We start from the raw sequence: 25,121 nt of genomic DNA, 5'->3' as shown, positions 1-25,121 counted from the left end.
AATCACGTACCTTTTTTTCACTGACTGAATACGAAATACTTCAAAAAAGAGAAACTTGTTCAAATATTTCTGTATACACAATGTATAATACATGTTGGTAATAAAGAACATAGTACACACCAACATGGTAAATGAAAATTGGAAAGTTTTATAGATTATGTAATTTATTTGTTCTATTCCTCTGGATTTCCTCTTCTGTGTGTGGAATAGTTCTGACACTTATGGTATATCCGAAAACAATATCCTAGGCAAAGTCCTACATCGCAATCAAGGCAAAATGTGCGGACTCTTGATCTTTTCCCTGGAGTCTGCTTAGTACATACTAGGCAGGGGCGACGTGAACCAACTAAAATATTAATAATTTTCTTTAAAAAGTAAAACACGTATATTTTAAATTTGTTTCTTTATTACTTAAATATGACTATACTAGTATATACACGTACTTACATATATACTTGTTAACCTCCCATGCTGCCGAAGCCAATTTTCTATTTTCTTCATATGCCAGAAAATACTGAATAATTGAGCATTATGCAATGTTATGAAAAAATAAAATATATACTCTGGTAATTGAAATTTATGGTACAATTTGTTTACTTTTCATTTTCCTTTTTTTGAAAAATAACGTTATATAATGACATAGTACATCTGACGCATGATGGAAATTTAGGTTTCAAATATTGATTATTTTACACATAGCTAATGAAACTTTGCCTCAGATTTAACTTTTAATTCAAAAGAATGTAAATCGGGGACAAAGATCAAACAGGAAAAACAGACAACAAAGAACATAAAATAACCAAAATAATACATACAAAGCAAAAAAAGTAAACGAGCAACTCTGACTCCGATGAAAACTAGGAGAATGGACTGGATACCCCGGTAGGATGAGTGTCATCTGTTTTTCTAGAAACACCAGCCGAGCTGCTAATAAAAAAGTCAAGTCTGGGGTGGACGCAAGAGGAAAGGAAAACTTTGAGACGTTGAATAAATCGGTTCTCATGGTGCACATGGATACACCGTAAAACGATCCACGAGTTAATGATGACGACCATAAAGTTCGTAGGTGCCGAATGGATGTTGCCATAGCTTAAAGGAAAGTTGACAATACAGAATGAAAAGTCATCGCGTTTGTCATATAGTTTAGTCAATATTTTCCTTTTCCATCGATCTCCAATTGTAGGTCAAGATATGAGGCTGACTTTACAGTGACTGCAGTATCCTTTATCTCAAGTTCATTTGGGTAGATTCGATGTATAAAATCCCCGAAACTAGGATTTTTTTAACGATAATACATCATCTATATAGCGGAAACTGAGATCAAAGGATCTTGTTAAATGATGTTCCTTCCTTTGGATTAGCTCAGCTATAAAGTCAGCCTCATAAGAGTGAAGGAGTAGGTCGGCGAGTATTGGAGCACAATTTGTTCCGATTGGATTGCCGGTCGTATGTTGAAAAAAGCCATCCGACTGGACATTTTTACAAAGTATAAATATTGGATGTAATATTTTTTTTGCAGAAAAAAACGACGTTGTTATAGGCTTTGTCTACGGATACGACAACATATATGTCATGTAGACAATGTTTTTGCTACATCAGGGTCTTTTAAAACTGATGTCGTGTTGATACACTCTGACCTAATTAAAACTTTCATACGTTTAAAAAGTAAAGAACTCACAGCATTTACCCACTCTGACAGTGAGTCAATGTCGCCTTGTTCTCGTTATATCCAATTTCTTGGATAGTCCTCCACGGCATCCATGAGAATTTTAAAGTTTTAATACCAATTTATGAGGCGTGGTTCACGGCGAAAATAGTCCTACACTAGTTTTAGTGGACTTGTGTTATGTTGCTGTGAAAAAAATGCACATCAAATCTACACGAATGAGCTTGTGTTTTGCAGTGAATTATATTTCCTTCATTTTTACATAAAATGGTCACTGTAACTTACTGATATTATATTTTTCATGAGTTCTGCATGAAGACCCCTTTTTGTGAAATGTAGGGGAAGGTGAAAATAAATATTCTGGCCTACATACCTCCTAGAAATAAAGAATTTTTTTTAACCCTTGTTCACATACATCATACAGTAAAATGGAAATAAATAATCTTGCCCTGATGTTAAAAATAAGTTGGACTTGGCACGAATAAAATATTTGGGGGGTATAACCACCCGTATTCCCACTTTGTATAACTCATTATTTCATATAAGTTACAGTAACTGTTGGTTTAACGACTGAGATGTCCTTCTTTTATATGACACCGAAATTATTATACTGACTGCTGTAAACAAACTGAACAATCTCAGGAAAAATACATTCACACCAGAGTGTAACAGCAGATCATACGACACTCACAATAGCAATGTATGGATTTACCAAACTGATGTTACAAAGATCTTTCGTCTTACCAGAGCTAAATATCTATATAGATTATAATATAAATGTTTTCCATGAAAATCCTCATTTCTAAAACATTTCAAAACAAAATGCATCTCTACTCCAGCAGAGCTACAGGTTGGTTGGCAAGCTATTTTCTGACCCTAACCTCTAGCATCTGTCATGTTGAAACCGCCGCAAATGTGAATTAGCTAAACATGTGTTTTAAAATATTTTAAGTCTTTTATTTCTATAAAAGAAGTTGAATCTATCGGAAATCAAGCGATAAAAATCCTATTTTGTTTTGTTAAATACCTAGAAAACATTTGTATTGAAGACAGTTATCAAAACGACCAGCCATTTTGAATTAGGTCACTAATTGTAAGGAATACAATATATTTTTTACAAAACGAACTAAAAGTTGGTAAAGGCAATTCGTTGGTTAATTTGATATGTTCGTTTTACAAATTTTAAAATCCGTAATTTTACCAACAGGAGTTACATATTCAAAAAGCTAAAAACCAAATATGAAGTGCAAACTGCTTTTACAAAGGATTTCTAGGATTGCTGGATTTTCTAATCAGGTGGGTCATTTGTTTCTCTTCAGTTTCTTCACCTTCTCCCGTGTTATGGGAAAGAAATTGTATAAAATGTTTTAAATGGTAAATATTTTACAATAATTCTGCTTATTTCAAAGAATGTCGGAACGAGCCGTATGCAATATGGCGCTCGGAACTAAGAGGTTGGGGTATGGAGGAACGGAATTCCAACCTCTTACGTTGTAGTAATAATATCAAATGTCATCATTATAAACGACAGGTAACTGTGTCACTTGCAGCTAGAGCCGATCTAAAAAGAAATCAGTTATTTAAGGAATGATTGTGATATTGTTTCGGTCTGTGAGTGAAATAACCTCAGTGCCCCTGTTGCACACTATAAATAATATGTGTAGAAGGTTATTTTCAAGGGTGCACCACAGGCATTGGAGTTATTTCAAATAGGTCAAAAAATGTAGCAGCTATTCCTTTTAATCAAATTTTAGTATCAAATTTAAGAAATAAAGCAGCAAAAATAGGTTGATGACATCACAGTCACATTACATAATTTGGTCATTTACATTATTCCAAAATTATTCTATTTTGAGTATGTACAGGCCAGACCATGTCTTTATCTGTGTCACAACAGACATCATATACGAACCGTTTGGTCATAAAAAAAAACAAAACAAAAAATTGTGTGAATATATCCGGATTTTCATAGGACAGTTGAGTGTTCAGGGGCGGATCCAGGATTAGTTGGGGCGCAGGCAAAAAAATGAGGTTAAGAAATATTCTTCTAGAGTGGGTACAACGTAGAAGCAACTGATCCAGACTGCTCAAATGGGGCCTCAGCTGCAGTGGGTAGATTTTTGCACAGGTAATGCATAAACATTTCCGCAAAAGTAGGAGGTCAAATAACTACTTAAGAACACTACCAGACCTGCCATCCGTAGTCTAGTATGTAGTATATTTGGTGTGGTTTTCCGCTTTTATTTCGGGAAAAGAATAATAATAAAAAAAAGTGATTAAAAAGACTTGAACGTTTATATTAAAGTACATTTATAAATGTACGAGGTGTAACAAGAACTTATTCGAATTCTAATCAAGTATAATATATCCCTCGGAACGGAGAAAAAAATAATAAAACGATAACCGCACAATAAACAAACTAAAAACTGGCAGCTAGGTTGAAAACAAATTGTGTTCTGATCTTAATCGTACGGTGACCGCCTCGGAAGCCCGGATGACAAATAAGATAAAAAGATGCCTAGATAGTAAAGGATTTTTTAAAGCAATTTTCCTTCGAACGGTACATAGTATCAGTCTGTGTTCTGGCGATACTGCTTTTTGTAATATCATTCTATTTGGCTAATTGGCCATGTGATGTCTCTGAAACTGCAATTATGAATATTGCCAGAAACTAAGCGCTTTTACAGGACACATAATTATGTGTTTGTCCGACAATTTGTAGGACTTGAACTACAGCTAGTTGAGGGCTACATAATCCTCCGAACATGATTTATTTCAATAATTGTGTCTTTAGTTTGAACGATTTGACAGACAGTTTGAAACTGCAAATGACGAACAAGTAGTTTGTAGTTCAATTACGCAGTATGTCGGAGAGTAAAATGTTCATTCAGCTAGGTGTTCCATGTAAACTGTCAACAAACTAGAATATTACGGAAACAGGGGCACGTAAATTTTGGTGGAATTTAAAAAAAAGATGATTTGAAGTCCATCCGTAATCATAATGGTGTATTTAAACCAAATCTCAATATTTCGAATTTACAACAATAATCTTGAATCTTGTGCTCAGATACTTTAAAAATCGCTCCACGTTCTTACCTTTATCCTATCACTAGTTTTGCAATTTGAGGAAATCGTCGCGTAAAAATGCAAAAAATCTATATGAATTGATTCAGTATCCGAGTACTTTGACTTTCTCTTCGTAACCAAAGGAGAAAGAAGGTCCTGAAAACGCTTGACATAGTCCATTCTTCCGTTCGTAGTCCATGCTTATCAGAGATACATACTTTGTGTAATCTTTCACTGAAAACTGTACGCCTTCACCTCCAGATTAAACCTTGTACTGTTATAACAATCCGATGAATGAGATGAGTTCAGTCCACACTGATTTCGGGTGGATAATGCGATTAATACCAATGATAGACTTACAATTACGTGTATTGCTTTTGTTTTTAGGTTTTTTTTTTTATAGTGAGATCAACTATGTTATCTATAGGGATATTTTTGACGATTGCTATAGAAATCGACAAAAATTGAAGCTCCGATGCCGGGAATCGAACCCGGGCCGTCTGGGTGAAAACCAGAAATCCTAACCACTAGACCACATCGGACTTACTAGTAACGTCTGAAGTTAGAGTATTTAAAGCTAACCAACATGACTTTACGTCGATTGATAGCTGGATAGAAGTCATTATCAAATCAATTCATAATGAATGAAACGTCCGTATTTAGATGTATTTAATGTACGTAACATCCACAGTTTACGTACCTGCTTAGATTATATTTGCTTTTAACAGATGTAGTGGGCATTTATCGTTTCGAGATTTGAAATACACCCTCGGGCCATGAACCGTCACACTCGACATTCGTGTTACTAAACCATACAGTGAACATTGGCAACGTGTACTTAACTTGTTGCAACATTTTTCGATAAGTATGTGCATATTTCATACACATGGGATCCTTTGAGAAATAATTTTTGACCATTTTCAAGACCTCTAGTAACCACATGTCCGGCTTATTAGTACGTATTTACCATTAACTAAGTACAAGCATCGGTGGTTCAGTGGTAGAATGCTCGCCTGCCACGCGGGCGGCCCGGGTTCGATTCCCGGCCGATGCATTTCTTTTTTACTACTAGTTTGCAATACGTGTAGTGGCACATTGAGTTATCTTCAGATTGTTCATGATGTTATTATCCAACATTGAAATTGAACTACCCGCTCTGTGTTATTTTTTGTTTTATATCATTTGGTATATACGGTTCGTCTCTATAAAAAGATAATATGAACTGCACTATTTCTTTTAATCCTGCAGTATTCACACAAACACACATATAGAATTAGAATAAACAAAGAAAGACATGTGCGGTTCTCTAACAATAAGATAGATCGTTTACCAGTGTCAGATTAACTGCACGTGTTAATATATTCTACACGCATATTTTTCATGGTCAGGTTTCTTAAAGAGATCGACATTTTTATACCAGGTTTCTTCAAGATACAAGTCTACAGTCTTGTTATATTTCGGAAGAATTTGAAAAGAGTTAGCAACGGTCTATACGCCAATCATTTAACTTTGTACTGTTATAACAATCCGATGAATGAGATGAGTTCATTCCACACTGATTTCGGGTGGATAGTGCGATTAATACCACTGATAGACTTACGTGTATTGCTTTTGTTTTTAGGTTTTTTTTTTTTTTTATAGTGAGATCAACTATGTTATCTATAGGGATATTTTGACGATTGCTATAGAAATCGACAAAAATTGAAGCTCCGATGCCGGGAATCGAACCCGGGCCGTCTGGGTGAAAACCAGAAATCCTAACCACTAGACCACATCGGACTTACTAGAAACGTCTGAAGTTAGAGTATTTAAAGCTAACCAACATGACTTTACGTCGATTGATAGCTGGATAGAAGTCATTATCAAATCAATTCATAATGAATGAAACGTCCGTATTTAGATGTATTTAATGTACGTAACATCCACAGTTTACGTACCTGCTTAGATTATATTTGCTTTTAACAGATGTAGTGGGCATTTATCGTTTCGAGATTTGAAATACACCCTCGGGCCATGAACCGTCACACTCGACATTCGTGTTACTAAACCATACAGTGAACATTGGCAACGTGTACTTAACTTGTTGCAACATTTTTCGATAAGTATGTGCATATTTCATACACATGGGATCCTTTGAGAAATAATTTTTGACCATTTTCAAGACCTCTAGTAACCACATGTCCGGCTTATTAGTACGTATTTACCATTAACTAAGTACAAGCATCGGTGGTTCAGTGGTAGAATGCTCGCCTGCCACGCGGGCGGCCCGGGTTCGATTCCCGGCCGATGCATTTCAACTTCCGGTTAAGCTTTCAAGGTGAGCGGACGTACCTGATTTAGCTGAGAGAAAATCCGAAGTTTTTGCTGTTTAAAACCAGCCATCAGTTGATGGTTGGTCCATGTATTGATTTAGTGTCATTATTGGTGAAGTATAGAACCTTTATTTGTCCATATTTTGACATTTTGTGACAGTTTAGCCCTCCCCTCACCATGTCGGGTGAAAGGGGGGAGCCCCGTTCCAAAACCCGAAAACTGAAGGAACACACAGTGTCAGTTGATGTTGGTGATAATAAACGTATAAAGGCAGCTGATGTCATTGCAAGTATTGAAAAGGAAGTTGGGGAGGGAATGGTGGAAGCGTGTGTACCAAAAAGCGGTAATTTCTTTGAAATAACACTCAAACAAACTGATGCTGTGGAACTTTTGGTTGATACTGGTTTTAAGGTTGAAAGTAAATCTTTTAAACCCAAACAGATTTTTTCCGAGCAAAAAGTTGTTAGTTTCTTCAATGTTTCGCACTACGTTGCAGACTCGGAAATAACAGATAAATTAGTTAATCTTGGCCTTGAATTGAAGTCATCGATGAGACGAAACGTTCACCCAGGCACTCAAGTGGAAAATGGCACGAGGTATGTTGTGGTGAAATTTAACAATGAAATTAAAAGCCTCCCTTACACGATGAAATTACCAACAGGTGTTAACTCGTTTGAGTATATTCGTGTGACACACGATAATCAGAGGAAAGTTTGTACCAAATGCTTTGAAACCGATCATGTGTTTTCGAAATGTCCAGAAAACAGATGTTTCAAGTGTTTAAGGCTTGGGCACTTAGCCCGATTTTGTAACACTCCTCCATGTAGTAAGTGTAATCTGCATGTGACGAGATGTAAGTGCCCCAGTTGGCCCGATGACACACATGAGTCCCAAAACAATGATGATAATGAGGAGATCGACACTGATGAGAATGTCGAAAAAGATGAGATAGGCAGTGATGATGAGTATGATGATATCAAAGATGATGATGTTGATGTTGCTAATGGTAGAGAAAAAGATGATGATCCTGTTACAAATGAACATGATGAGAGCATAAATGATAACAATCATGATGATACACATAAATCTGGAGAAAATGGTGATGATAATGGACAATCTGACGAGGAACTAAACCTGATGGCCTCTGGTGGAAATCAGACGGAACAATTAGACAATAACTCTTTTGTTGATTTACCTGTTAAAAAAAGTAATGAAAAATCAACTAGCCCTCCCCCCTCTACTTCACAATCCCCTCCTCATCACACTAATTCTGCCCCCTCTGGTATAAATAGTGACACTGAGATGACTGATGAGGAGTTGGCTGTGAATATGGTGAAAATTCGCCGCAAAAGATTGGTGAATGGTCCAAAGTTTTCGAAAGATGAATTGAAAAAGATAAGAATGGATCCCAGAAACAAATTAACAGAATCAAATTCATCCAAGTAAATCTTTTTCAATTTATTATTATCTTTCAGATGATAAGTATTGTTTCTTTCAATGTAAATGGTCTTCGAGACCTGTCAAAATTTCAGCAGTTATGTACTTACTGTTCTGAAAATTATTATGATGTTGTAGGGTTACAAGAAACTTTTTGGTCAGAAGATTTAATTGAGAATTTGTCTAAGTTCTGGAGTGGTCAAATATTTCATTCATGTAGTGATATTCACAGACAAGGTGTGGCCTTTTTAATAAGCAAAAAAATAGAAAATGAAGTAAAATATATACAGGGTTTCGATGGTAGGTGTATTCAAATACAGCTTCACCAGAATGACAAAGTTTTTGATATTGTTAATTGTTATGCTCCTAATTTAGTCCTTGAGAGGAGCAAGTTTTTTGACAGCATATTAGATAAGTTATCTGACCCCGAAAATGTCATTCTGTTGGGGGATTTGAATACATCTATGTCAACACTTGATAGGTGTGGCAGATCACAACACACTGAAGACAAAGCTTATAAATCTATTAGTAAATTTTGTGACAATTTCAACCTTTATGATGTATGGCGCTCAAGGAATCCAAATGCTCGAGTGTACTCTTGGCGCCGAGTGGTTCAAAATATTCTCATTCAGAGTAGGATTGACTTCATCTTTATTCCAAAATCTTTTTCTGTTTTTGTCAAAAATATTTATCATAAGCACAGCACTTTCAGTGATCATTCTTTAGTAGTTTTAAGTATAGAATTTTGTGAAGTTGAGAGAGGTCCAGGATTATGGGTGTTTAATAACACACTGTTAAATGATGAAGAGTTTGTTTTAAAAATTGAGAAATTAATAGAAACTGAAAAACAGTGTAGACTATATGATGACGAGCCACTGATTTGGTATGATAATTTAAAATTTAAGATTAAACAACTATCTAAAGTAGTTTCAAAAGATAAAAAGCGTGCCGAAAGATCGGAATATTTTAAAATTCAAAGAGAATTCGAAAAGTTCTCTCTTGCTGTGGCAAATGATGAAGAGGTTGATATAAATAAATTTGAAGAAATTAAATTAAAACTTAAAAGTTACGAGGACATAATCTGCAAAGGAGCTATATTACGCTCTAAAGCTCACTGGGCTATTGAAGGTGATAAAAATTCTAAGTATTTTTTAGAGCTTGAAAAATATAAGCAAAAAAGTAATGCTATCAAAGAGTTGAAAACAAAAGAAGGTATCATTGTAAATACAACTGAACAAATTTTAGAAGAAGTGAGGTCCTTTTATGAGGAGTTGTATTCCTGTACGCACATTAACAAGAATAGCGCACATGAGATTTTAGATTTTATTACCAAAAAAGTTCCGGAAAATGATATGGAAAATTTAGAAGCTGATTTTACTTGCGACGAAATTAAAACGGCACTATTTAGTATGACAAAAAATAAATCGCCGGGTCCGGATGGTTTAACTGCGGAATTTTTTTGCAGGTTTTATCATTTGTTTGAAAATATTTTTATGAAAATATTTAGTATTATTCAAGAAGAGCAGATTATGACTAGATCAATGAGACATGGGGTTATAACCTTAATCTATAAAAACAGAGGTGATAAAAATTCATTAAAGAATTTCAGACCGATTTCTTTATTATGCGTTGATTACAAAATAATGGCTCGCATCATGTCGAACCGACTAAAATTCGTTCTGCCTAAATTAATATCGAATAGCCAAACGTGTTGTATTTTAGGTCGTGATATTGCTGATACGACTTCGAGTATTCGAGATCTGATAGAAATAATTGAAAACGATAATTTAGAAGCATATCTGATCAAAGTAGACCAAGAGAAAGCCTTTGATAAAGTTGATCATGATTACCTTTTTCTTGTTTTACAGAAATTTGGCTTTGGTCCAAAATTTATAGAGTGGATTAAAATATTTTACAAAAATGTTAACAGTAGTGTCAAATGCAATGGCTTCTTGACTAAGTATGTTAAGCTTAAAAATTCTATAAAACAAGGATGTCCGCTTTCCGCGTTATTGTACGTTATCGCCGCAGAACCACTAGGACAAGCCATAGCAAAAAATCAAACTATACGAGGAGTAACAATTCCGAAATCTGAAAGAGAAGCGCGAATATTTCAACACGCAGATGACACGAATATTTTCACAAGTGACAAAAACTCGATAGATGAAGTTTTCAATGTTTTGAAACTTTATAGTGATGCGTCCGGTGCGAAAATCAACAAGCAAAAATCAGAAATTATGTGTCTCGGGTCCGGAACATTATCTGATAACGAGCTAAATAAATTAGAAATACAAAGATGTGAAGATGTTACAAAAGTGCTAGGCATTTACGTTGGTAAAAACCGAAATGCGTGTGACGACCTCAACTGGAGAGACAAGCTTAAGAAAATAAAAACTATTTTATTTTTTTGGCTAAAACGAGATTTAACATTACCCGGTCGAGCCACGGTTTTGACATCGTTAATTATATCACGGTTTTACTATACTCTCACAGTTTGTCCGCTACCGGAATATGTAAAAAATGAACTTCGAGTAGCCGTCATGAAGTTTCTGTGGCAAAACAAAGCGCATTTAGTGAAATATCAAACTATAGTTGGTGAAAAACTTTCCGGTGGGTTAAATATTCCTGATATTTTTATAAAGATGCAAGCATTCCGGATAAAATTTCTCCGGAAATATTTAGATCCTGATTGTACATCCATTTGGAAAGTAACACTAGATTATTTTATTTTCAAAATTGATCACATGAATCTTAAGCAGAATATTGTGTACACATTTTTGAATTCTGCTCAGCTGAAAAGGTTGCCTCTTTATTATCAGGAGATGTTTGCAGCTTTTTACAGAATAAAATCCAAGTTGAAATTTCAAATTGAAGTTCAACATGCCTACAGTAATCCGATATTTTGTAACCCGAAAATAACACACAACGGTAAGATGCTTCTTTTTGACGACTTTGCACAAGCCGGTTTGATTCAAATTAAGGATGTGTGTTATGAATTCATTCCTGGATTTTTCACTTCTGATGCGATAGTAGAAATTATTCATCGTAGATTTCCGGACGAAAAACCATACACAATCGAATCCGCTTTTAACAAGATATTGCGTTGTATTCCTGACGAATGGAAAATATTGCTCCGACATAACAATCCGGTCAATGCTAATTGCGTCCCACAAATAATGCTTTGCTTTGAAAATAATGCAGAAATTCCATTATTAACGGCTGTAACAAAACAAATATACAAACTCTTCATGTCTACTTTCTTTGAAAAACCGACCTCTGAGTTAAAGTGGGCGGAGAAATTTCCATCGATCAATTTTAGACAAGTGTACTCAGTAGCCAATCAGGTGGGACTTTGTCCAGATCTTCATTGTTTGAATTATAGGCTGGTTAATAGAGCAATTTTCACACTTGATAAACTGTCTAAATTTAGTCAGGTAGATACCAATACATGTAAAGCGTGCGGGTATTGTACTGAGGATTTAGCACACCTGTTTATTTTTTGTACGAAATTAAAATCAGTACATGATTACCTGAAAGATTTATTACATAACATATTTATTAATGTCCCACCTGATATTGTAAACATGATCAACTATGACGAACTGATATATTTTGGCTATTTGAGGTCTTCCAACATAGTAAATGTTCATTTTTTGAACTTTTTATTAAGTATTGCTAGATTGTGCATTTTTAAAGTTAGGAATATTCTCGTTTTTAAAGGTAAAAACTTGGATACTTTACGTTTATTTAAGTACACAATGCAGAAGTATGTAGAGTACGCATATTCATTTTATAAGATGAAAAATCAAATGTGGTTTTTTGAAAAATATTTTTTACGAAACAACACACTATTGAAAATACAGAATGATAAGGTAGTTTTATTTCTGTAGCTACTGGGGAGGTAGACTTCAGTCTGGCAGTTTTTGGGTTCTAATTATTTAAATTTTAGTTGGTACATTAGTCATTGCCCTGCACGGAATTTGCTTATTTACTGGTCGGTAGAGAGACGCTTGCCACCTATCGTTAGGTTCGACTAAGTCTGGTGCGGGCCGATGGTGATATACTTTGTTGCATTTAGTTGATTGGTAGTCGTTGTCTTTTATCTACACAGTGTACAGTAAACAAAATGGATAACTTTACAATTTACACATACACGTACATGAATAGTATGAACACATAGAAATGACGTTAATAGTTACTCTGGGACTGTAGATTATATCTATTTTCCCTCTAACCAATTGAATGAATGCAATGATACTTATGCAAATGTGGTCACGAATGATTACATAAGGCTGTGAAAACATCGAAAATTCTATCTGTAGTTTATTTCGGGCTATAACATGTGAAAATGACTTTTGTTGGTTTGGCTTGCAGTGTTGTGTACCTCCTTTGTGGTTAATACATATTAAGAGTGGGCTTCAAAACTATTAATTTCGATGTTATTTAGAACATATGAAATATTTTCAATGGTGTGTTGTAATATTTTAAACACAGTACAAATGAGGTTTTCCATCTATTATTTACATTTGCACCAGGGTGACTAATGATAACACCCTTAAATATATTAAAGAGTATTTAAGTTAGCCGTGTATACACATTAAATTTACGAGTAAAATGTAACGGTACATATGTAACTTTATGAGGGTGACTAATAATAACACCTGAAAGAATTCTAAAGGGTTTTAGTCATATATACATATTAAAAAAGGTGACTAATGATAACACCCCAAAACTTCTTAGAATCAGGGTGACAGTACAAGTCAAAATTGCCCGCTGCTATGGTTCAGTATACAAAGAAGAATAACTTAAGTAATTATGACTTTAATGAGACCACAGTTGTGATCTCCCCTGGATAGTGCATGCATATGGACAGGGTCTTCTATTGGTTCCGGATTATTTTTTATATACAAAGAAACCAATAGACGGCACTGATAACTTCTGCACCCAACACTCAATACTATACAAGTAAATAAAGACATTGGATTAATTACATCAATGATGGAATCCCTCACAGATGTACAAGATAAGCTCCACATTATAGTATTTAATATTTAGCACTGTGATAGCGGATTTCGGGGATTGTCCGATTCCGTTTTTATTGTATTGTATGTATTATAATTTTAATAAATGATAAAAAAAAAAGAATGCTCGCCTGCCACGCGGGCGGCCCGGGTTCGATTCCCGGCCGATGCATTTCTTTTTTACTACTAGTTTGCAATACGTGTAGTGGCACATTGAGTTATCTTCAGATTGTTCATGATGTTATTATCCAACATTGAAATTGAACTACCCGCTCTGTGTTATTTTGTTTTATATCATTTGGTATATACGGTTCGTCTCTATAAAAAGATAATATGAACTGCACTATTTCTTTTAATCCTGCAGTATTCACACAAACACACATATAGAATTAGAATAAACAAAGAAAGACATCTGCGGTTCTCTAACAATAAGATAGATCGTTTACCAGTGTCAGATTAACTGCACGTGTTAATATATTCTACACGCATATTTTTCATGGTCAGGTTTCTTAAAGAGATCGACATTTTTATATCAGGTTTCTTCAAGATACAAGTCTACAGTCTTGTTATATTTCGGAAGAATTTGAAAAGAGTTAGCAACGGTCTATACGCCAATCATTTAACTTTGTACTGTTATAACAATCCGATGAATGAGATGAGTTCATTCCACACTGATTTCGGGTGGATAGTGCGATTAATACCACTGATAGACTTACGTGTATTGCTTTTGTTTTTAGTTTGTTTTTTTTTTATAGTGAGATCAACTATGTTATCTATAGGGATATTTTGACGATTGCTATAGAAATCGACAAAAATTGAAGCTCCGATGCCGGGAATCGAACCCGGGCCGTCTGGGTGAAAACCAGAAATCCTAACCACTAGACCACATCGGACTTACTAGAAACGTCTGAAGTTAGAGTATTTAAAGCTAACCAACATGACTTTACGTCGATTGATAGCTGGATAGAAGTCATTATCAAATCAATTCATAATGAATGAAACGTCCGTATTTAGATGTATTTAATGTACGTAACATCCACAGTTTACGTACCTGCTTAGATTATATTTGCTTTTAACAGATGTAGTGGGCATTTATCGTTTCGAGATTTGAAATACACCCTCGGGCCATGAACCGTCACACTCGACATTCGTGTTACTAAACCATACAGTGAACATTGGCAACGTGTACTTAACTTGTTGCAACATTTTTCGATAAGTATGTGCATATTTCATACACATGGGATCCTTTGAGAAATAATTTTTGACCATTTTCAAGACCTCTAGTAACCACATGTCCGGCTTATTAGTACGTATTTACCATTAACTAAGTACAAGCATCGGTGGTTCAGTGGTAGAATGCTCGCCTGCCACGCGGGCGGCCCGGGTTCGATTCCCGGCCGATGCATTTCTTTTTTACTACTAGTTTGCAATACGTGTAGTGGCACATTGAGTTATCTTCAGATTGTTCATGATGTTATTATCCAACATTGAAATTGAACTACCCGCTCTGTGTTATTTTGTTTTATATCATTTGGTATATACGGTTCGTCTCTATAAAAAGATAATATGAACTGCACTATTTCTTTTAATCCTGCAGTATTCACACAAACACACATATAGAATTAGAATAAACAAAGAAAGACATCTGCGGTTCTCTAACAATAAGATAGATCGTTTACCAGTGTCAGATTAACTGCACGTGTTAATATATTCTACACGCATATTTTTCATGGTCAGGTTTCTTAAAGAGATCGACATTTTTATATCAGGTTTCTTCAAGATACAAGTCTACAGTCTTGTTATATTTCGGAAGAATTTGAAAAGAGTTAGCAACGGTCTATACGCCAATCATTTAACTTTGTACTGTTATAACAATCCGATGAATGAGATGAGTTCATTCCACACTGATTTCGGGTGGATAGTGCGATTAATACCACTGATAGACTTACGTGTATTGCTTTTGTTTTTAGTTTGTTTTTTTTTTTATAGTGAGATCAACTATGTTATCTATAGGGATATTTTGACGATTGCTATAGAAATCGACAAAAATTGAAGCTCCGATGCCGGGAATCGAACCCGGGCCGTCTGGGTGAAAACCAGAAATCCTAACCACTAGACCACATCGGACTTACTAGAAACGTCTGAAGTTAGAGTATTTAAAGCTAACCAACATGACTTTACGTCGATTGATAGCTGGATAGAAGTCATTATCAAATCAATTCATAATGAATGAAACGTCCGTATTTAGATGTATTTAATGTACGTAACATCCACAGTTTACGTACCTGCTTAGATTATATTTGCTTTTAACAGATGTAGTGGGCATTTATCGTTTCGAGATTTGAAATACACCCTCGGGCCATGAACCGTCACACTCGACATTCGTGTTACTAAACCATACAGTGAACATTGGCAACGTGTACTTAACTTGTTGCAACATTTTTCGATAAGTATGTGCATATTTCATACACATGGGATCCTTTGAGAAATAATTTTTGACCATTTTCAAGACCTCTAGTAACCACATGTCCGGCTTATTAGTACGTATTTACCATTAACTAAGTACAAGCATCGGTGGTTCAGTGGTAGAATGCTCGCCTGCCACGCGGGCGGCCCGGGTTCGATTCCCGGCCGATGCATTTCTTTTTTACTACTAGTTTGCAATACGTGTAGTGGCACATTGAGTTATCTTCAGATTGTTCATGATGTTATTATCCAACATTGAAATTGAACTACCCGCTCTGTGTTATTTTGTTTTATATCATTTGGTATATACGGTTCGTCTCTATAAAAAGATAATATGAACTGCACTATTTCTTTTAATCCTGCAGTATTCACACAAACACACATATAGAATTAGAATAAACAAAGAAAGACATCTGCGGTTCTCTAACAATAAGATAGATCGTTTACCAGTGTCAGATTAACTGCACGTGTTAATATATTCTACACGCATATTTTTCATGGTCAGGTTTCTTAAAGAGATCGACATTTTTATACCAGGTTTCTTCAAGATACAAGTCTACAGTCTTGTTATATTTCGGAAGAATTTGAAAATAGTTAGCAACGGTCTATACGCCAATCATTTAACTTTGTACTGTTATAACAATCCGATGAATGAGATGAGTTCATTCCACACTGATTTCGGGTGGATAGTGCGATTAATACCACTGATAGACTTACGTGTATTGCTTTTGTTTTTAGTTTTTTTTTTTATAGTGAGATCAACTATGTTATCTATAGGGATATTTTGACGATTGCTATAGAAATCGACAAAAATTGAAGCTCCGATGCCGGGAATCGAACCCGGGCCGTCTGGGTGAAAACCAGAAATCCTAACCACTAGACCACATCGGACTTACTAGAAACGTCTGAAGTTAGAGTATTTAAAGCTAACCAACATGACTTTACGTCGATTGATGGCTGGATAGAAGTCATTATCAAATCAATTCATAATGAATGAAACGTCCGTATTTAGATGTATTTAATGTACGTAACATCCACAGTTTACGTACCTGCTTAGATTATATTTGCTTTTAACAGATGTAGTGGGCATTTATCGTTTCGAGATTTGAAATACACCCTCGGGCCATGAACCGTCACACTCGACATTCGTGTTACTAAACCATACAGTGAACATTGGCAACGTGTACTTAACTTGTTGCAACATTTTTCGATAAGTATGTGCATATTTCATACACATGGGATCCTTTGAGAAATAATTTTTGACCATTTTCAAGACCTCTAGTAACCACATGTCCGGCTTATTAGTACGTATTTACCATTAACTAAGTACAAGCATCGGTGGTTCAGTGGTAGAATGCTCGCCTGCCACGCGGGCGGCCCGGGTTCGATTCCCGGCCGATGCATTTCTTTTTTACTACTAGTTTGCAATACGTGTAGTGGCACATTGAGTTATCTTCAGATTGTTCATGATGTTATTATCCAACATTGAAATTGAACTACCCGCTCTGTGTTATTTTGTTTTATATCATTTGGTATATACGGTTCGTCTCTATAAAAAGATAATATGAACTGCACTATTTCTTTTAATCCTGCAGTATTCACACAAACACACATATAGAATTAGAATAAACAAAGAAAGACATCTGCGGTTCTCTAACAATAAGATAGATCGTTTACCAGTGTCAGATTAACTGCACGTGTTAATATATTCTACACGCATATTTTTCATGGTCAGGTTTCTTAAAGAGATCGACATTTTTATATCAGGTTTCTTCAAGATACAAGTCTACAGTCTTGTTATATTTCGGAAGAATTTGAAAAGAGTTAGCAACGGTCTATACGCCAATCATTTAACTTTGTACTGTTATAACAATCCGATGAATGAGATGAGTTCATTCCACACTGATTTCGGGTGGATAGTGCGATTAATACCACTGATAGACTTACGTGTATTGCTTTTGTTTTTAGTTTGTTTTTTTTTTATAGTGAGATCAACTATGTTATCTATAGGGATATTTTGACGATTGCTATAGAAATCGACAAAAATTGAAGCTCCGATGCCGGGAATCGAACCCGGGCCGTCTGGGTGAAAACCAGAAATCCTAACCACTAGACCACATCGGACTTACTAGAAACGTCTGAAGTTAGAGTATTTAAAGCTAACCAACATGACTTTACGTCGATTGATAGCTGGATAGAAGTCATTATCAAATCAATTCATAATGAATGAAACGTCCGTATTTAGATGTATTTAATGTACGTAACATCCACAGTTTACGTACCTGCTTAGATTATATTTGCTTTTAACAGATGTAGTGGGCATTTATCGTTTCGAGATTTGAAATACACCCTCGGGCCATGAACCGTCACACTCGACATTCGTGTTACTAAACCATACAGTGAACATTGGCAACGTGTACTTAACTTGTTGCAACATTTTTCGATAAGTATGTGCATATTTCATACACATGGGATCCTTTGAGAAATAATTTTTGACCATTTTCAAGACCTCTAGTAACCACATGTCCGGCTTATTAGTACGTATTTACCATTAACTAAGTACAAGCATCGGTGGTTCAGTGGTAGAATGCTCGCCTGCCACGCGGGCGGCCCGGGTTCGATTCCCGGCCGATGCATTTCTTTTTTACTACTAGTTTGCAATACGTGTAGTGGCACATTGAGTTATCTTCAGATTGTTCATGATGTTATTATCCAACATTGAAATTGAACTACCCGCTCTGTGTTATTTTGTTTTATATCATTTGGTATATACGGTTGGTCTCTATAAAAAGATAATATGAACTGCACTATTTCTTTTAATCCTGCAGTATTCACACAAACACACATATAGAATTAGAATAAACAAAGAAAGACATGTGCGGTTCTCTAACAATAAGATAGATCGTTTACCAGTGTCAGATTAACTGCACGTGTTAATATATTCTACACGCATATTTTTCATGGTCAGGTTTCTTAAAGAGATCGACATTTTTATACCAGGTTTCTTCAAGATACAAGTCTACAGTCTTGTTATATTTCGGAAGAATTTGAAAATAGTTAGCAACGGTCTATACGCCAATCATTTAACTTTGTACTGTTATAACAATCCGATGAATGAGATGAGTTCATTCCACACTGATTTCGGGTGGATAGTGCGATTAATACCACTGATAGACTTACGTGTATTGCTTTTGTTTTTAGTTTTTTTTTTTTATAGTGAGATCAACTATGTTATCTATAGGGATATTTTGACGATTGCTATAGAAATCGACAAAAATTGAAGCTCCGATGCCGGGAATCGAACCCGGGCCGTCTGGGTGAAAACCAGAAATCCTAACCACTAGACCACATCGGACTTACTAGTAACGTCTGAAGTTAGAGTATTTAAAGCTAACCAACATGACTTTACGTCGATTGATAGCTGGATAGAAGTCATTATCAAATCAATTCATAATGAATGAAACGTCCGTATTTAGATGTATTTAATGTACGTAACATCCACAGTGTACGTACCTGCTTAGATTATATTTGCTTTTAACAGATGTAGTGGGCATTTATCGTTTCGAGATTTGAAATACACCCTCGGGCCATGAACCGTCACACTCGACATTCGTGTTACTAAACCATACAGTGAACATTGGCAACGTGTACTTAACTTGTTGCAACATTTTTCGATAAGTATGTGCATATTTCATACACATGGGATCCTTTGAGAAATAATTTTTGACCATTTTCAAGACCTCTAGTAACCACATGTCCGGCTTATTAGTACGTATTTACCATTAACTAAGTACAAGCATCGGTGGTTCAGTGGTAGAATGCTCGCCTGCCACGCGGGCGGCCCGGGTTCGATTCCCGGCCGATGCATTTCTTTTTTACTACTAGTTTGCAATACGTGTAGTGGCACATTGAGTTATCTTCAGATTGTTCATGATGTTATTATCCAACATTGAAATTGAACTACCCGCTCTGTGTTATTTTGTTTTATATCATTTGGTATATACGGTTCGTCTCTATAAAAAGATAATATGAACTGCACTATTTCTTTTAATCCTGCAGTATTCACACAAACACACATATAGAATTAGAATAAACAAAGAAAGACATCTGCGGTTCTCTAACAATAAGATAGATCGTTTACCAGTGTCAGATTAACTGCACGTGTTAATATATTCTACACGCATATTTTTCATGGTCAGGTTTCTTAAAGAGATCGACATTTTTATACCAGGTTTCTTCAAGATACAAGTCTACAGTCTTGTTATATTTCGGAAGAATTTGAAAATAGTTAGCAACGGACTATACGCCAATGATTTAACTTTGTACTGTTATAACAATCCGATGAATGAGATGAGTTCATTCCACACTGATTTCGGGTGGATAGTGCGATTAATACCACTGATAGACTTACGTGTATTGCTTTTGTTTTTAGTTTTTTTTTTTTTTATAGTGAGATCAACTATGTTATCTATAGGGATATTTTGACGATTGCTATAGAAATCGACAAAAATTGAAGCTCCGATGCCGGGAATCGAACCCGGGCCGTCTGGGTGAAAACCAGAAATCCTAACCACTAGACCACATCGGACTTACTAATAACGTCTGAAGTTAGAGTATTTAAAGCTAACCAACATGACTTTACGTCGATTGATAGCTGGATAGAAGTCATTATCAAATCAATTCATAATGAATGAAACGTCCGTATTTAGATGTATTTAATGTACGTAACATCCACAGTTTACGTACCTGCTTAGATTATATTTGCTTTTAACAGATGTAGTGGGCATTTATCGTTTCGAGATTTGAAATACACCCTCGGGCCATGAACCGTCACACTCGACATTCGTGTTACTAAACCATACAGTGAACATTGGCAACGTGTACTTAACTTGTTGCAACATTTTTCGATAAGTATGTGCATATTTCATACACATGGGATCCTTTGAGAAATAATTTTTGACCATTTTCAAGACCTCTAGTAACCACATGTCCGGCTTATTAGTACGTATTTACCATTAACTAAGTACAAGCATCGGTGGTTCAGTGGTAGAATGCTCGCCTGCCACGCGGGCGGCCCGGGTTCGATTCCCGGCCGATGCATTTCTTTTTTACTACTAGTTTGCAATACGTGTAGTGGCACATTGAGTTATCTTCAGATTGTTCATGATGTTATTATCCAACATTGAAATTGAACTACCCGCTCTGTGTTATTTTGTTTTATATCATTTGGTATATACGGTTCGTCTCTATAAAAAGATAATATGAACTGCACTATTTCTTTTAATCCTGCAGTATTCACACAAACACACATATAGAATTAGAATAAACAAAGAAAGACATCTGCGGTTCTCTAACAATAAGATAGATCGTTTACCAGTGTCAGATTAACTGCACGTGTTAATATATTCTACACGCATATTTTTCATGGTCAGGTTTCTTAAAGAGATCGACATTTTTATATCAGGTTTCTTCAAGATACAAGTCTACAGTCTTGTTATATTTCGGAAGAATTTGAAAATAGTTAGCAACGGTCTATACGCCAATGATTTAACTTTGTACTGTTATAACAATCCGATGAATGAGATGAGTTCATTCCACACTGATTTCGGGTGGATAGTGCGATTAATACCACTGATAGACTTACGTGTATTGCTTTTGTTTTTAGTTTTTTTTTTTATAGTGAGATCAACTATGTTATCTATAGGGATATTTTGACGATTGCTATAGAAATCGACAAAAATTGAAGCTCCGATGCCGGGAATCGAACCCGGGCCGTCTGGGTGAAAACCAGAAATCCTAACCACTAGACCACATCGGACTTACTAGTAACGTCTGAAGTTAGAGTATTTAAAGCTAACCAACATGACTTTACGTCGATTGATAGCTGGATAGAAGTCATTATCAAATCAATTCATAATGAATGAAACGTCCGTATTTAGATGTATTTAATGTACGTAACATCCACAGTGTACGTACCTGCTTAGATTATATTTGCTTTTAACAGATGTAGTGGGCATTTATCGTTTCGAGATTTGAAATACACCCTCGGGCCATGAACCGTCACACTCGACATTCGTGTTACTAAACCATACAGTGAACATTGGCAACGTGTACTTAACTTGTTGCAACATTTTTCGATAAGTATGTGCATATTTCATACACATGGGATCCTTTGAGAAATAATTTTTGACCATTTTCAAGACCTCTAGTAACCACATGTCCGGCTTATTAGTACGTATTTACCATTAACTAAGTACAAGCATCGGTGGTTCAGTGGTAGAATGCTCGCCTGCCACGCGGGCGGCCCGGGTTCGATTCCCGGCCGATGCATTTCTTTTTTACTACTAGTTTGCAATACGTGTAGTGGCACATTGAGTTATCTTCAGATTGTTCATGATGTTATTATCCAACATTGAAATTGAACTACCCGCTCTGTGTTATTTTGTTTTATATCATTTGGTATATACGGTTCGTCTCTATAAAAAGATAATATGAACTGCACTATTTCTTTTAATCCTGCAGTATTCACACAAACACACATATAGAATTAGAATAAACAAAGAAAGACATCTGCGGTTCTCTAACAATAAGATAGATCGTTTACCAGTGTCAGATTAACTGCACGTGTTAATATATTCTACACGCATATTTTTCATGGTCAGGTTTCTTAAAGAGATCGACATTTTTATACCAGGTTTCTTCAAGATACAAGTCTACAGTCTTGTTATATTTCGGAAGAATTTGAAAATAGTTAGCAACGGTCTATACGCCAATGATTTAACTTTGTACTGTTATAACAATCCGATGAATGAGATGAGTTCATTCCACACTGATTTCGGGTGGATAGTGCGATTAATACCACTGATAGACTTACGTGTATTGCTTTTGTTTTTAGTTTTTTTTTTTTATAGTGAGATCAACTATGTTATCTATAGGGATATTTTGACGATTGCTATAGAAATCGACAAAAATTGAAGCTCCGATGCCGGGAATCGAACCCGGGCCGTCTGGGTGAAAACCAGAAATCCTAACCACTAGACCACATCGGACTTACTAGTAACGTCTGAAGTTAGAGTATTTAAAGCTAACCAACATGACTTTACGTCGATTGATAGCTGGATAGAAGTCATTATCAAATCAATTCATAATGAATGAAACGTCCGTATTTAGATGTATTTAATGTACGTAACATCCACAGTGTACGTACCTGCTTAGATTATATTTGCTTTTAACAGATGTAGTGGGCATTTATCGTTTCGAGATTTGAAATACACCCTCGGGCCATGAACCGTCACACTCGACATTCGTGTTACTAAACCATACAGTGAACATTGGCAACGTGTACTTAACTTGTTGCAACATTTTTCGATAAGTATGTGCATATTTCATACACATGGGATCCTTTGAGAAATAATTTTTGACCATTTTCAAGACCTCTAGTAACCACATGTCCGGCTTATTAGTACGTATTTACCATTAACTAAGTACAAGCATCGGTGGTTCAGTGGTAGAATGCTCGCCTGCCACGCGGGCGGCCCGGGTTCGATTCCCGGCCGATGCATTTCTTTTTTACTACTAGTTTGCAATACGTGTAGTGGCACATTGAGTTATCTTCAGATTGTTCATGATGTTATTATCCAACATTGAAATTGAACTACCCGCTCTGTGTTATTTTGTTTTATATCATTTGGTATATACGGTTCGTCTCTATAAAAAGATAATATGAACTGCACTATTTCTTTTAATCCTGCAGTATTCACACAAACACACATATAGAATTAGAATAAACAAAGAAAGACATCTGCGGTTCTCTAACAATAAGATAGATCGTTTACCAGTGTCAGATTAACTGCACGTGTTAATATATTCTACACGCATATTTTTCATGGTCAGGTTTCTTAAAGAGATCGACATTTTTATACCAGGTTTCTTCAAGATACAAGTCTACAGTCTTGTTATATTTCGGAAGAATTTGAAAAGAGTTAGCAACGGTCTATACGCCAATGATTTAACTTTGTACTGTTATAACAATCCGATGAATGAGATGAGTTCATTCCACACTGATTTCGGGTGGATAGTGCGATTAATACCACTGATAGACTTACGTGTATTGCTTTTGTTTTTAGTTTGTTTTTTTTTTATAGTGAGATCAACTATGTTATCTATAGGGATATTTTGACGATTGCTATAGAAATCGACAAAAATTGAAGCTCCGATGCCGGGAATCGAACCCGGGCCGTCTGGGTGAAAACCAGAAATCCTAACCACTAGACCACATCGGACTTACTAGTAACGTCTGAAGTTAGAGTATTTAAAGCTAACCAACATGACTTTACGTCGATTGATAGCTGGATAGAAGTCATTATCAAATCAATTCATAATGAATGAAACGTCCGTATTTAGATGTATTTAATGTACGTAACATCCACAGTTTACGTACCTGCTTAGATTATATTTGCTTTTAACAGATGTAGTGGGCATTTATCGTTTCGAGATTTGAAATACACCCTCGGGCCATGAACCGTCACACTCGACATTCGTGTTACTAAACCATACAGTGAACATTGGCAACGTGTACTTAACTTGTTGCAACATTTTTCGATAAGTATGTGCATATTTCATACACATGGGATCCTTTGAGAAATAATTTTTGACCATTTTCAAGACCTCTAGTAACCACATGTCCGGCTTATTAGTACGTATTTACCATTAACTAAGTACAAGCATCGGTGGTTCAGTGGTAGAATGCTCGCCTGCCACGCGGGCGGCCCGGGTTCGATTCCCGGCCGATGCATTTCTTTTTTACTACTAGTTTGCAATACGTGTAGTGGCACATTGAGTTATCTTCAGATTGTTCATGATGTTATTATCCAACATTGAAATTGAACTACCCGCTCTGTGTTATTTTGTTTTATATCATTTGGTATATACGGTTCGTCTCTATAAAAAGATAATATGAACTGCACTATTTCTTTTAATCCTGCAGTATTCACACAAACACACATATAGAATTAGAATAAACAAAGAAAGACATCTGCGGTTCTCTAACAATAAGATAGATCGTTTACCAGTGTCAGATTAACTGCACGTGTTAATATATTCTACACGCATATTTTTCATGGTCAGGTTTCTTAAAGAGATCGACATTTTTA

General features: G+C 35.7%; 22 non-coding genes across 22 annotated transcripts; 11 read left to right on the top strand and 11 right to left on the bottom strand.

Moving 5' to 3' along the window:
- Nucleotides 1–5,202: 5,202 nt before the first annotated feature.
- On the bottom strand, nt 5,203–5,274 carry Trnae-uuc (transfer RNA glutamic acid (anticodon UUC)). Its single transcript has one exon. It is a non-coding gene; the product is annotated as a tRNA-Glu (tRNA).
- Nucleotides 5,275–5,715: 441 nt separating this feature from the next.
- On the top strand, nt 5,716–5,786 carry Trnag-gcc (transfer RNA glycine (anticodon GCC)). Its single transcript has one exon. It is a non-coding gene; the product is annotated as a tRNA-Gly (tRNA).
- A 653-nt stretch (nt 5,787–6,439) lies between these two features.
- Nucleotides 6,440–6,511, bottom strand: Trnae-uuc (transfer RNA glutamic acid (anticodon UUC)). Its single transcript has one exon. It is a non-coding gene; the product is annotated as a tRNA-Glu (tRNA).
- Nucleotides 6,512–6,952: 441 nt separating this feature from the next.
- On the top strand, nt 6,953–7,023 carry Trnag-gcc (transfer RNA glycine (anticodon GCC)). The gene has a single exon. It is a non-coding gene; the product is annotated as a tRNA-Gly (tRNA).
- Nucleotides 7,024–14,324: 7,301 nt separating this feature from the next.
- On the bottom strand, nt 14,325–14,396 carry Trnae-uuc (transfer RNA glutamic acid (anticodon UUC)). The gene has a single exon. It is a non-coding gene; the product is annotated as a tRNA-Glu (tRNA).
- Nucleotides 14,397–14,837: 441 nt separating this feature from the next.
- Trnag-gcc (transfer RNA glycine (anticodon GCC)) lies at nt 14,838–14,908 on the top strand. Its single transcript has one exon. It is a non-coding gene; the product is annotated as a tRNA-Gly (tRNA).
- Nucleotides 14,909–15,558: 650 nt separating this feature from the next.
- Trnae-uuc (transfer RNA glutamic acid (anticodon UUC)) lies at nt 15,559–15,630 on the bottom strand. Its single transcript has one exon. It is a non-coding gene; the product is annotated as a tRNA-Glu (tRNA).
- Nucleotides 15,631–16,071: 441 nt separating this feature from the next.
- On the top strand, nt 16,072–16,142 carry Trnag-gcc (transfer RNA glycine (anticodon GCC)). Its single transcript has one exon. It is a non-coding gene; the product is annotated as a tRNA-Gly (tRNA).
- A 646-nt stretch (nt 16,143–16,788) lies between these two features.
- Trnae-uuc (transfer RNA glutamic acid (anticodon UUC)) lies at nt 16,789–16,860 on the bottom strand. The gene has a single exon. It is a non-coding gene; the product is annotated as a tRNA-Glu (tRNA).
- Nucleotides 16,861–17,301: 441 nt separating this feature from the next.
- Nucleotides 17,302–17,372, top strand: Trnag-gcc (transfer RNA glycine (anticodon GCC)). The gene has a single exon. It is a non-coding gene; the product is annotated as a tRNA-Gly (tRNA).
- A 649-nt stretch (nt 17,373–18,021) lies between these two features.
- On the bottom strand, nt 18,022–18,093 carry Trnae-uuc (transfer RNA glutamic acid (anticodon UUC)). Its single transcript has one exon. It is a non-coding gene; the product is annotated as a tRNA-Glu (tRNA).
- A 441-nt stretch (nt 18,094–18,534) lies between these two features.
- Trnag-gcc (transfer RNA glycine (anticodon GCC)) lies at nt 18,535–18,605 on the top strand. The gene has a single exon. It is a non-coding gene; the product is annotated as a tRNA-Gly (tRNA).
- Nucleotides 18,606–19,252: 647 nt separating this feature from the next.
- Nucleotides 19,253–19,324, bottom strand: Trnae-uuc (transfer RNA glutamic acid (anticodon UUC)). The gene has a single exon. It is a non-coding gene; the product is annotated as a tRNA-Glu (tRNA).
- Nucleotides 19,325–19,765: 441 nt separating this feature from the next.
- On the top strand, nt 19,766–19,836 carry Trnag-gcc (transfer RNA glycine (anticodon GCC)). The gene has a single exon. It is a non-coding gene; the product is annotated as a tRNA-Gly (tRNA).
- A 649-nt stretch (nt 19,837–20,485) lies between these two features.
- Nucleotides 20,486–20,557, bottom strand: Trnae-uuc (transfer RNA glutamic acid (anticodon UUC)). The gene has a single exon. It is a non-coding gene; the product is annotated as a tRNA-Glu (tRNA).
- Nucleotides 20,558–20,998: 441 nt separating this feature from the next.
- Trnag-gcc (transfer RNA glycine (anticodon GCC)) lies at nt 20,999–21,069 on the top strand. The gene has a single exon. It is a non-coding gene; the product is annotated as a tRNA-Gly (tRNA).
- A 646-nt stretch (nt 21,070–21,715) lies between these two features.
- Trnae-uuc (transfer RNA glutamic acid (anticodon UUC)) lies at nt 21,716–21,787 on the bottom strand. Its single transcript has one exon. It is a non-coding gene; the product is annotated as a tRNA-Glu (tRNA).
- A 441-nt stretch (nt 21,788–22,228) lies between these two features.
- Nucleotides 22,229–22,299, top strand: Trnag-gcc (transfer RNA glycine (anticodon GCC)). The gene has a single exon. It is a non-coding gene; the product is annotated as a tRNA-Gly (tRNA).
- A 647-nt stretch (nt 22,300–22,946) lies between these two features.
- Trnae-uuc (transfer RNA glutamic acid (anticodon UUC)) lies at nt 22,947–23,018 on the bottom strand. The gene has a single exon. It is a non-coding gene; the product is annotated as a tRNA-Glu (tRNA).
- A 441-nt stretch (nt 23,019–23,459) lies between these two features.
- Nucleotides 23,460–23,530, top strand: Trnag-gcc (transfer RNA glycine (anticodon GCC)). Its single transcript has one exon. It is a non-coding gene; the product is annotated as a tRNA-Gly (tRNA).
- A 649-nt stretch (nt 23,531–24,179) lies between these two features.
- On the bottom strand, nt 24,180–24,251 carry Trnae-uuc (transfer RNA glutamic acid (anticodon UUC)). The gene has a single exon. It is a non-coding gene; the product is annotated as a tRNA-Glu (tRNA).
- Nucleotides 24,252–24,692: 441 nt separating this feature from the next.
- Trnag-gcc (transfer RNA glycine (anticodon GCC)) lies at nt 24,693–24,763 on the top strand. The gene has a single exon. It is a non-coding gene; the product is annotated as a tRNA-Gly (tRNA).
- The last annotated feature ends 358 nt before the right edge of the window (nt 24,764–25,121 follow it).

This window comes from Perna viridis, chromosome 15, assembly GCF_037379345.1.
Source record: "Perna viridis isolate PV_CMFRI_1.1 ecotype Kerala chromosome 15, ASM3737934v1, whole genome shotgun sequence".
Classification (NCBI taxonomy): domain Eukaryota; kingdom Metazoa; phylum Mollusca; class Bivalvia; order Mytilida; family Mytilidae; genus Perna; species Perna viridis.
This window is presented reverse-complemented; position numbering and strand designations above follow the sequence as displayed.